Source organism: Apteryx mantelli, chromosome 3 (genome assembly GCF_036417845.1).
Source record: "Apteryx mantelli isolate bAptMan1 chromosome 3, bAptMan1.hap1, whole genome shotgun sequence".
Taxonomy (NCBI): Eukaryota; Metazoa; Chordata; class Aves; order Apterygiformes; family Apterygidae; genus Apteryx; species Apteryx mantelli.
The window spans coordinates 114,685,119-114,698,578 of record NC_089980.1 but is presented as its reverse complement, the minus strand read 5'-3'; the positions used below and the strand labels follow the sequence as shown (position 1 = coordinate 114,698,578).

General features: G+C 34.5%; 1 protein-coding gene across 1 annotated transcript in view; it reads right to left on the bottom strand.

Annotated features, from left to right (window-relative positions):
- Window positions 1–13,460, bottom strand: part of CSMD1 (CUB and Sushi multiple domains 1) — a 1,279,784-nt gene that overhangs the window by 555,858 nt on the left and 710,466 nt on the right. The window lies entirely within an intron of this gene.

Here is a 13,460-nt window from a genome sequence, read left to right as displayed (position 1 = left end):
TGATCAGTTGTTGCTGAGCTTAGTTGAAGCCCAGTCCACCTCCAGAAACATGGTGCTCTTTCATCAAAACTCCTTGAGAAAGCTTTATCTACTAGATCTTCTGAAAGTCTGTCCAACAGTCTAAGAGGATGGGGATCCATACCAAAAAAAAAAAAAAAAAAGCATTCTCAAACACTACTTTCTAAAAAATGTGAATAGGAGACAATACCTTTTTATATTAGCCTGGCATGCAAAACCCCCAGGACACTCGGGCAGTTCACCTATTCAGTGTTTTAATCTCTATGCTTTAGGCATTTTTAACACAAGGAGGACCCTCCACAATCCTCTTGTGCCACCATTCTAAAAAGAGTTTGCCTTAAGCAGTGACACCGAGAAGGAAGAAGAAAGAAAAGAAAGAAGGAAGAAAGAAAAATTACTATTGCCTATAATGGAAGATTGACTTCCAGTCTTGACTCCATTACTTTTAATATATTTTACATAAAATAGTTGTTTGAGTAAGGGCAGGAGCAATCTTGGGAGCAAGTACAGAGCCTAGATCTCCTTTATCACTGGAAATGTCCTAATTATGAGTCCACAATAGCATTGTTTATATCATGCTTCAAAAGACCTGATAAATAAATGGTTCTTAGTGATGAATTTCAAATATAATTTCAAAAAATTATTAGTGTTTTAAATAAATACTTATCATAGACCTGCTGAAAGATGGATTGCGTGAAATATGCTGGAAGTATGATAAGCAGACAAAGTTCATAGCTGTATGGGCTTTAAGAAATAAATAAAACTTTTAAATAATTTGTTACCATTTTAGAAAAACAATTAAAAAAATTTGCATCACAGAACTGTCTGAGCCAAAAGACTTTCTTTTTCAGGTAGAAAACACTAATCAACATCCATTTAAGTCATTGTTTTCATATAAGTTTCAAGGAAACAAAGCCTTTCTTGGTGTAATTTTTCCCTCTTTTTTCTTTTTTTCTTAAGACCAAGCATATTAATTGTGCTTTGTGGGCAAAAAAAGCTCTCTTTTTAGCTCTCTAGGTTATATTATAGTCCTTAAGTATGTTGAACTCCCACTGACTTCAGTGACAGTTTTCAATGTGTAAATTCAATCTACCAGTGTGTGGCTACATTAACAAAGAACATCTGAAGGTAATGTTGGAAGAAAAAAAACCTCAAACATGCCCAAAACCTTTCTGCCGTACTGTGGAAATACTCACATGAGAGAGCAAACACAAAGAGTCTACAATCACCTGGACAGGCAGTCACCAACTAACAAGTTTGTATACTGCTGCAGATGCAAAAGTACTGCAGATAGGGAGATTGGCATGGCACGAAAATGACAACATAAAAGCTGCTTATTATCTCCGTAGGCTATATAAAATGGTACACCTGATCATTATTGCCTATTCCAATTAGTCATGAGTCCATCAACAGTGGCTGCAGAATTAACTTTCCTTCCTTTGAGGTAGAAAAGATTTTTGCAGCATTTATTCAATCAGTTCCCGAATTAGCCGATGAGGAGCAGTTTAATGACATGCCAGGTCTTTTGTGCCCACGATAATGTGTTTTGTCCTTTTTGATAACGTCAGGTATCTATCATTATAAAGGAAAGAGGCAGTGCAATTTCTTGGGTAGAAATACAGAATTAACTCTTGGGTTACTTAACAGGTTATTTCAACTGTGCTAAAGGAAACAAGCAGTTTTTAACTGTGGTCACGTGCATAAAGGTTTGTATATAGAAAACAGTAATATCATCCATGGAAGATATGAATTTAAAAACAAGTCACACAGTATGGCTTACGAATCTCATATAAGTATCATGAATGCAGATTTTTATTCCATAACTGTGATCGTCAAATAGTATGCGAAAGAGTTGATAAGAATCTATATGGTGGTGAAATAGCACTTTTGATCCAGCAAACTCATGGTGACCAGAGAATGGCAATGCGTTCTGATCCCACCCTGCAACATATAACCCATATTTCCATAATGGAGTATTTTCTGACTGAATTAATAAATTTTTCTTATACAGTACTGTTACAGCACTTCTTAAACTGAGACTATCATGAGGAACCTTGGCTGTTTGTGAAGCACAGGGCTAAAGCCCAGCTGTCTGCCATTTCTACAAAAATTTTCAAAAGTAACTGTATTTCTTGAGTCTTTTTCTGGTGGTCATGAAGTTTTATCAAAGATGCAACAGCCTGAGAAGTTTCATGCTAAAATATGTCTCATACTGTATGATAAACACAGATCATTCTTATCTGATATTTTGCCTTTTCAAGAATATGCAGAGTATATTTTCTCATAAATACATTTTAGCCTACTTTAACTTCTGTAAATCAACAGAAAGAAAGTATACATTATTTATTTGTATTGACTTTAATTGCATAAGTTCTACAAGTAGTTTATTGTACAGCCTCCTTGGCCGATAAGGCTGTCTGTACCATAGAGATGGCCAGAAAATAGCAAAAGAAATAGAAAAGCTATTGTAAGAGACTTTTGATAGCTCACTGATTATCATAAAGGACTAGACGATATGAAATTGGCTTGTTTACTTTTTATATTAAGGTTTATGAGAAAAGTAGTTACTAGCTTTATAGATATATATGTGTATATATATATTTAATTAAGGAAACTGATTGGTAAGTGGGAGAAACATGATAAAAAATAATGGTGATACAATTATCAAGAAGGGAGATCAACAGAAAAAACATCTAGTAAACTGAAAGATCTTGCTCTGACCCTTTTATTTTATTATCAAACTAAACTGAGCTTGCTAAGAGTTGGCTCAGGATAAAGACTTGCAGTTCTACCTCAGTGTCAGAGTAAATCATTATTTGTTTGTATATTGTTCCCAATATTGACTGAAGATCAACCCTCCTATTGAAGGCAGATACTAACATTTACTTAAGCAAGATCAACCATGTCCAATACATAACCCTGCGTTAGTATTACATCACCTTTCCTTAGAGTTGAAAGGAAAAGCCAGACTTTCTAACTTCAACTGCATTGACATCATATCTGGAACACCAAAAAGAGAAAAAGCCCACATGATCTTGTGATATAAATAGAGGAGGGATGACACAAATTATGGAGAGTTATGGTTCTGGGAGGGACAGTAGAGGAAGGATCCTACCTCATGAAATTAACTATTTCCAGAGAACTTCAGAGAGCAGTATTTTTAGCTAGTCATTTTTCAGAACACTAAAAGAAAAACATATAAAAAAATTAATTTCCATGATTCAGTTTTTAAAGCCAATCTTTTTTTTTCTTACCCAAATTTCTGTGTATTATAATCAGTGGTTTAGCTGTCACTTCAATTTAACGTCCTATTTTCATGCCATCAAGGAGATAATGCTAACTCAAAACAAAAAGTTTGATTTGTAAAGGAAGTCTATGATAAAGAAACTCTTGTAGCCGTTTAGCACTTGAATCTCAGTAGTCTCATATGAGTGCTCTTTTCGAACAGTACTCCTAAAGCTAGTTTCCTCATCTGATAAGCAGCATTACTTAGTTTTAAGGGAAATGCTCCTAAATAGAAAGTCCAGACTTTCAAAAAAACAGCCAAACAAGTAAAAAAACAAACTGCCACAAACAACAATAAAGACAACCAAAAAATAAAGAATTTCTAAGAAAATAAATCTTTGAGGTCAAAAGACATCATTGTAAAAAAAAAAAGAAATTCTCAAGATAAATTTTCTATGCAGAAATTTCCATTTTGAAAAGATCTACTATTTTATCTGTAATCTGCTGTATTTTCCATCTTCTGCCTTTAGGATACATCTCTCCAGTTAAAAAAAAAAAGTATGAAGTCATAGATCAGTTATTACTTTTTCTTTTTTTTTTTTTGCTCTTGCTTCATATAATATTCTTACTCTTTTCTTCATTTTTTTCTTTTCCTTTCCTTTCTTCAATTGTTATCTTTTTGTGCCTAATTTTTCCCTACTCTGATCCTTTAAACCTTAATTTTCCTTCCTACTTGAGACCCTATTTCTGTTGCTTTCTGCCACACGTACTCATACACATTTATCTGTTTGTATCTTCTGTCCTCATTTAAACAACCTCTTTATGCATCAGCATTCGGTTTTTACTCTCTGTGCCTCATAGTCTAGCCTCATAATGCAGCTACAGTGCACACAGAAGTCAACACATATGCTTGATAACCTCTGCAGGTAGGGGATGGCACAGCTATAGGATAACAACTTACAGCAGTGCATGGAATTAAAATGGTTTCAAATGTATGGGAGAAAACAAAAATATCTTTTTCTAATATACGCAATGTTCCATGCAGCGGGCGCACTGTTCTTATCCTTGAAGCGCACAGCACTTTCCCAATACTGCAGGAAGAGCAAGTCAGGTCTCAGCTGTTCACAATTTGTCTTTGGAAAATTATTATGTGCTTCATGTATATGGTATGGAAACCAAGATCATTCTTTCTGAAAATTCTTGCATAAACAGAAAACATTTATGATCATTGGGGTACGCAAAGCTTATTCACTATGAATGTGAAACACCAGGTAAAATGCATTCTCAAATTCTATTGTTGCAGTCAAATAGCAGGAAAACATGTTCCCTACACAGAAAGGGCATACAAATACAGGACTATTTCAAAAACAATCCCCCCTCCCCCACACACACATATTTTGTCTCTTTCTCTTTAGAGTGTTCCATTTTGAAACATGAACACAGAGAAAGACTGACACTACAGCAGTATGGCTCATGCACTTGTCTACTGGCCTGAAGCTTGTAAGTTCATGATATTCACGAGGACTTGGCTCAGACTTGTGTCAAACCTTTTATCATGTGCCTCTTTTGTTCCAAAAACTAAAGCAAACATGCACAAAAATCCAAACATATTTGATTTTGCATGATTTTTTGGTTTTACATACAAGCAAGTATGGATATGATAATAAACAATGATTTGTGTTCAGCTCTATAAAGTGAAGTCCAAGCTATGTCACATGGTAATAAAGATCACAGATTCAGCAACAATAACATGATAGCAAAGAGAATCAGACTAGAATATCCAGAACGCTGTTATTCAGCTCACTCTTTCATTTAACATGCTGTTAAGATATAGATAAAACAAGAAATACCATTTTCAAGCTTTTCTGTCTTGTTTTGTTTTCTGGCGTGACACTATATAATATGAAGCATCTTAAAGCAGCACCACTTTAAACTATATTGGTGGAATAGAGAGTACCAGCAACAGATTTTAGCGGCATGCCAAACTATCCTCAACAAACAATCATAGGATGTCATCCTACCTAAAATCTTTCATTAAAGAAGCTGGTGTAGAGGGGAGAAAGGAAAGCTACGGACTATTTCTCCATGCCTTATTTTGTGCTGCCAGCAGTGCCATATGCAAAGAACATGCTAAGGATACAGGGTCTGATATGCTTTATACAAAAGCAAGGTCAGGCATTTATGAAGTTCATGGAAGTAAAAAGACATAGCTGAAAAACATCTATCCATCCATGTACGAAGGAAATTTCATTTACTTCATACATAAAAATTACAAGAGACACAAGCAGTTTGTATTTCCACATCCTGTATTCTCCCATTTTTTCTCCTACACCTCTCTGTGTCTACTTTGTCTCTCAGAGGGTTGTGAGCAATACAGTTGGGGATGTCTTTGTGTTATATGTATGTACAGGTCCTAGGACGACAGTGGACACCCAGACTATAATTGGACATTAGCACACTAGTGAAATACAATTATATAGAGAAGACAGCCACATAATACATTGCTTAATAGAAAATTTTCTTATATAAAAGAGATTTCAAAATATACTTTAAAATAATAGTAAATCTGCAGGATCTGCAACACTTTGCATCTTCAAGCACCTATAATTACTACAGTAAACAGTGATATTTTTTGGAAAACAGAAGAAAAAAATAAGATAGCAGATTTGGAACTTCATCTGTGACACTGAAATTCAATTTGAATGCATACTTGTGTATATGCATGGTGCATTGTGTTAAAAAACTCTTCTCAAAAAAATCTCTTCTCAAAAATTCTACCATTCACTGTTCCATTAATACATATTTAAATCTGGGGCTTGTATTATTTAGCAATTTTTTAACAAATATTCAACATTTTACTTAGAACATAATAGTACTTATGAATTTTAATAACCTGAGGATTCTGAAGTCTCTCTATATCAAATACTCAGATGCCCTCAAAAACTATAATAGGAGTGAACAGGACCCACAGACAGCTTGGTAGAGGCATCTTATGCAGGTGACCTGTGGTAATGAGAGTGCCAATAGGGGAAAATCTATTTGTGGAACAAAAACTTGCCTTGTTAGTTCTTCTACTACTAGAATTCCTGTACAGGGATTTTTTTATTATCTTATTATTACTGTGTTCAATAGAAATTTTGGGGGAGGGAAAGGCTTGGAAGTAAAATGAGAACCTGCTGAAAGTATCAAAATCTCTCTTTTGGCTCTACAGCCAGACAAAAGATTTACGAAGCTATTAGCAAGAGACTACATTCTAAATAGCAGCCTCATTTTGCGTTAAACTGCTTTCACTTTTGTGATCACAAGCACTGTACAGAAACGTTCAGAACTGGACCTGAGTCTTTGGAGATCGATATCATATAATGGACCCTACATTTTTAACCAGATACTGAACTTTATGAAGGAATAAATCAAAAAGTCCATGTAAAACACAAACTTCTCTTTGAAATATAACATATCAGAGAGAATTGAGGGTAAGACTGTAAAATACCAAGATAATTTTCACCTTCTACAAATCATGGTATCTAGATTACAGATATCATTAATTCATTAGTTTTTCATGTTCAGGCCTGATCCAAAGTTTTCTTTATCCTTTCTTTGAACATAGAGAAGCCTGTACAGATGTTAGATGAGGTCAGAAAAATGCATGGTCCCTGTGATCTGTGGCAGGTAGTCAGTGGAAACAATCTTGAGGGCTAAATTTTAGCCTTTGAAACACAGCATGTTTCACAAAAAATAAAGCCAATTCTATTTCTTTCTGATTAAACCAAATCATCATCATAAATAAATGAATGAGAAGAAAAGGAAATAATTTACTGACTAAAACTTCCATTTATTTCTCCATTGCACTTGCTTGATAAGCGTGCTGTGCAGTATATCAAAATGAAACATGGAATCTCATTGATATTCTCTGGTATTTGAACTCAGTGGGGTATCTCTATTTTATCAGAATTATAATCCCCTTCTTGTGTATGACATACAAATACTAGCATACTCTAGGACCTACTCCCAAAGTCAAATGACAAATATAGCACCTTTCATTCACATTTTTTGCAGCTCCAAAACTGATAGAAATAGGGACTGCTGTAATGTTTACATAGGTGGGCATAGAGAGGATGATTTCATCATAAAGAATAGCTTGAACCTTGAGTATTAGGCAACTTCCAGCATTACCGTCACAGGAGCTACTGGGTTAATTGTTGTTTTCCTAAATACAGTTAAATCTGCAAAGACATACATCTGAATAAAAAGAAGTTCATTTCTACATTGCTTGTACCTAGACCAAAGTTTGTTTTGTGGTGGTGGTTTTTTTGCCCTATAATTTTATATTATTCTCCAAACGTCTCTCAAGGCTCTCTTTCCAAGTTTTGTTGTAGTTTCCTGTTCTATGGATGGTCCAAGTATTGTTCTCTCCGTTGATGTTCTTTTTGAAAAAATATTGAGCAGCAAAAGAATGAGATTTATATATAGTATTTATTAACATAACCATCTTTATGTGTCTGCTCTAATTGCTCTTTACATCTTTACATGGGACCTGGCACTGTATCACCTTCTGTTGGGACAATATCTACTACTTAAGTGACATCCAGAAAAAAAAACAGTAACAGAAAAAAATCACCTGCATAGCTCCTGGCTAAGTGTTGCTTCACAAGGCTGGGCACTGGGACAGAAAACAAAAAGTGCTGGGTCTGTAAACAATATTCAATGTCACTTTGAAATTACATTGCACATCATCTGTCCATGGCATAGTAATAAACCTGGCTAGTAACACCAATAAGCATTTGTCCCTATCTCTATAATGGGATTCATATTTACTCCTTTTGTAGAGTACTTTCTTAAGTGCAGATGACAAATATTGCATGAGATTAAGAACTATTCATAATCTATTCATAATCTAATTTCTACCTCACTAATAAGCAAATTCTGTCCTTATAACAGTTTCTCTTTCACATCAGACTCTCTCTTCCCCAGACCTTCTTAGCAGTGCTATCCTGCACATTTGATTTAGAGTCATGCTTGTAGCAGCAGCATCAATCTCTTAAAGACCTAGAAGAACAGCTGTTTTTGTTATATAATGATACTGCACCCAGGTGCTGAGGATCAGCCCAGGTTCCCCACTGAATTGATAAATGTAATCAGGCCCTCAAAACAGAGGGAAGTGAGCAAGGTAGTGTTTGTGGTCAAAGGTAGAAGGACCTCAGTAAAGTGAGGCAGTAGAGGGGTTCCTTATAGAGCTCCTGTGATCAGGAATTTTGTTCTTTGAAGGTACTGAAAGCTCTTCTTCCTAACATGAAAAGGATATTTATTATTTTTTCCTTGTTGCTCACTGTATGGAATCATATTGAATTAGAAAATAAAGACTGGCCAACAGGCTCCAGTGAGTTCCTATTTCTACAGAACATATCTTACTTCATACTTTCTAGCATTTGCTTTTCTCAGAGCTATTTAAGAGTGTTTTATTATTTACTACAGCAAGAATGTTGAAAAATGTTCTTGTGCTTTTGACAGTTACATCAATTTTACTCTTCAATGTGAATGACTTTTATGATTAAAAATGATAATTCTAATTCTTTTGTTAATTGCTTCTACAGCTAATGAGTCTTTTCCAACATGTCTATAATAGAGCCTGCAGAAAAGAATTTACCTCCCTAGCTAATATGAGACTGGGTTTCAGGAGGCCATTTGCATAACATCAGATATATCTCTTCCAAGCAAACACTGTAAGTAATATAACCACAACTAATGACATTTCAAAATTTTTTGAAGAAGAATCTTGATGATGAAAATAGCAATAGTTAGCTTAGAATAGCAAATGTTCTGAAAGAACATACTATCTTTTTTTTTTTTTTTAATTGAGAAAGACAATCCAAAACATAGCAACAGCTTACGGAAGATTGTTGTGGGGGCGGGGTGAGAGGAGAGGTACCAGAGAAGAAGCCTGATCCTATAAAATAAGGAGTAATTCCTCAGTTCCTACAAGCTAAAATGATATTTATGTATTCTCTATGACTTCTCAAAATGTGTTCTGAATTTTCTTTTTTCCAGAAATCATACCAGTCACGTGCCTTCATTTATACCAATGTTGCTCTTTTTCTTCCAGTATTAGTCTAATACATAAGTAAGATGTTAATCAGCCCTTTTCTCTGATATTTTATTTTTTCTCCTCCCAGTGACCTATGAATAATTTATTCTTATCTTTTCTTCCTGCTTTATGTACACTCTCCTGTGTCGCACAGTATTCTGGCAGAAAGGGTTTGTCTTTTATTTCATTTCAGAATACTGAAAAGTACCTATCAGTGTCTGTGACAAAAGTTAAGAAATAGTATCAGAACATGAATAAAAATTTGTTAGGCTTTTGTCCCCTCCTAAACAAGAAGTCCCTACATACAATAGGCATCAGTTCTTTGGACAAGTTAAGCTAAAACAGCAGACAAACTAATCTTGTTACTATAACCATATGTATAAAATTTAAAAAATTCTCTATCAAACAAATGTTGATGATGGACCTCAAGTCAGGGGTGCTCTATACAGGACGCTTGACAGTTGTTCAGTTTTGAGATTTCAAACATATGGCTCACATGTCTTGAATTATCTGAATGTTCTATGATCTCATGGGACAAAAAAATGGGAAGAGTATTTGTAATAAACAACTGTAGTTTTTCATCATTTATCAAGTATTTAGCAAAATTACCTGTCTGTAGGTCAACTTATTCCCTTAGGACCTTTCAGAAATTCTCACCAACCTTAAAGGATGGAATTTCAAAAGATATCTTGCAGCCTAATAAGACACATCACTTTCAAAATTGTATGAACTCAGTCAATAATCACCTGGGCCAAGCTATAATTTTGTACAGAAATAAAATTAAATGTGGTGGATAATCATTATCATTTACATTCTTGGGATAGTCAGTTACTTTATATAGAAATCAAATGTGAATTTGATGATGGGGGAAATCTAATTGCTGTTTTCAGATACTACTGGGTGGTTGCAGAGAAAATAGTCAGATTCTTCTCGGAGGCGTGCAGTGAAAGGACTAAATGAATCACAAGATTTATTCCAACTATAAAGAAAAACCATTACAGTGAGGGTGGTCAAACATTGTAGCAGGCTGCACAGAGAAGTTATGGAATTTCCACCCTTGAAGATATTCAAAACTGAATGAGATGGACTGAGTAACCTGATGTAACTTCAGAGTCAGTCCTGCTTTGAGCAGAAGGTTGGACCAAATGACTTTCAGAGGGTTCTTCCAAGCTAAATTTCTCTATGACTCTGGCTTCTGTAACAACCTTTATTACACTACACCCAAGATTGGTTAATACTCTCCTCCTCCTATTATGCACTGCTTAATTAAATTCCAGCCCTGAAAATCACAGCACCCTGTCCTTAAGAGGTCATCTAATCTGTCTCCTTACTTCTTTGCAAGAATGCTTTGTGCCACACTGTTGATAATTTTTGAGCCTGATTTTAAAGACCATCAATGACAAAGACTTTACAATTGCTTACGGAAATCTATTACTGTTCCTCACTATCCTTACTGCTAAAAAGTTTTTCTAATGTTTAACCTTAATCTCCTTCATTTAAATGGAATCCTCTTACGTATTTACCTACGCATTCTGGACAAGATAAATAAAGTAACTTATTCTTCTTTTCAGGAGTCTTTTCATATGAAGAAAGTTAGTAAATACCCATTTTGTCTTTTCTTTCCTTGCAAGTCATGCGTTTCACAGGCTTATCATATTCCTTGCTTTACACTCTCAAATGCCTTAAAATGAGATAATATTAACGGACAGCTGTGGCCTTCACCAGTAGCTAGTATAATGGCTACGTCTTGCAGAATCACAACATGAGGCTTTTTATCTTTTTGTAAAACATAATATTTGTGAGTCATGTCCCTATGAGATATATCACCACATGTGTATCCCTTCTGTAGGCTACACTTTTTTTTTTTTCCTCATTCTACTTGTTGCAACTTGGTATGACCTATATATTTCATAAATTTATATACTACACCAACATGGAAATCAGCAATACACATATCAAATAGTACCAAGCTTAAAACAGACTGAATAGTATTGCCTGGCACACACCCTTCATTTTTTACAGAAAAAAAATAATAATTACGCTTAAAGCATGTTTCTTATATCATTAATAAAAAATGATCATTTAAAAATATCATGTGATACAGTATCAAATGCCTTAATCCTAAATCCTGCTTCTCTGCTGTCTTCTAGGCCTGCAACACTTTCACAGAAGGAAATCAGATTGGTTGACATAGTTTGTCTTGATAAATCCTTATTAGCTATTGCTCACCCCTTTATTATCATATAGCTACTTTCAAATAATTTGAGTTAGGGTGACAGGCATACAATACCTGGCTTTTTTCCCGCCTGTTTTAAAACCCAAAGCAACCACTGATGGTCTAAACTTCTCTCAGTCATTCTATACAGAAAGGACAGTAAGTTCATGGTCAGTGAGATGCAGCATAAGCTCCAGAGAGTGATCTTTCCCTTTATATTTTTTTTTTCTGTGTATCATGTTCTTGTTATACAAATAATTTAATACGAAACTCTGTTTATGTCTTTACTTATCTGTATCAGCAATTGCCATATCTTTGAGTTTAAGACATATGGCCATATAAACTCAAAACAATAATGCATATATTGGAAAAAAAGAAGTGATTCTACTATGTAGATTAAGGTATCTCATAGGTAATTTTAGAAAAGATGTCTTTAAAACTTTAACAGACTTTAAACAGAGCCCTGTTTTTCCCAGCTTAAAGGATTCTTTGGCATATTTCTCATAGATATTCAGAAAGCTTTTCCTTATAAAGTGATGCAAGAAAAGAAACAGAACTATCAAGGCAAAGTATATTTTCTCTCAAAATCAGGACAGTTTGGTTTAGAACAGGCAATGAGTTAATTTCTTTCTGAGATGAAATGATTGTTATTTATTATACACAGCCTCACAGATATGAATATTCAATATAGCTAACAGTAAAATGTTCGGTTATGTGACTAAAGACCAGGTACAGTAAATACAATGACTGAATCAGCTGTCCCTAAGACCATTGAGAAGAATGATCAGACCATTGGCCCCGCTGTGAAACCAACCATGATGGGATTTGCAGACCCAACCAAAGATGTTCTCCCTGTAAAGCCATGAACACTGCAATGGGTTGTTTCCTACAGGGGTATAGGACTTATTACAGGAAGCAGGGAAAAGACCATTTTAGGATTGCTTTATAGGGACTGTGGAAATGTGTGAGCTTCATTATGGGATGTACAGGGAAGGACCAAGGGCAAGGAATGGGAGGGATCAAGGTGGACTGGGGATCAAGAAGTTTGGGAAAACAGAGGCAAATGGGAACAAAAGGGGCATATATAACAAAACCACTCAACATAGATTGTTTATCTGATATCTAGATTTACACCCAGGAATATATATTAAGCAATGGATTTTAATACTGGGAATGGAAATGACTTTATGTAAATCACATATGTATTAGACATTTGAAAGCAACCATCTGAAACCAAGCTCTTCATTTGAAATAAAAAGGGAAAAACGGATTTAGAAATGTTTTAGCTGAACACAAGGAACTTGACTCTGATTTCATTTACATGTTGAAAATTTAGAGGAACAGCAACTAATTCAACAAATTATACTATATGACCAGTATCCCATTTTAAAATTCCAGCTCAAACCCAACCAAGAAATGGAGAATTGTCAGATTATTTTAACTACAGTAATATTTGAATATGTTATTCTTCTACATTTGATCTCCCATGATATTAAAGACTGAGAAAATTTAAAAAGTTACTCAGTACCAGAAATAAGGAGATATACATACTGTTATTATTATGTAAATAATGGAAGAACTATACCAATCATATACAATGATTCAGAGGCACTTAAAAAAATGAAAAGAAAAATGAAGAAACAGGAAACAAACATGAATGTTAAATCTCCTTTTTTTAAAACTTGAAAGATCTGGGATTTTGTTGCTGTGGTTATTTCATTAGTTGTTTGCTTAGAATTTTTCTGCAATATTTTAACTTAGCATTAATTTATTTTAATTTAACTGGAGATTTAGTAGAATTATTATGTAAAGTCATGATACAGAAAGAGCATCTGCTTCACTTTGATATCCATGATCTTAAACACTTTTGTGGACTGGGAACCCTTCCTAAATTAGATCTGAATGCAGTAAAAATTGTGC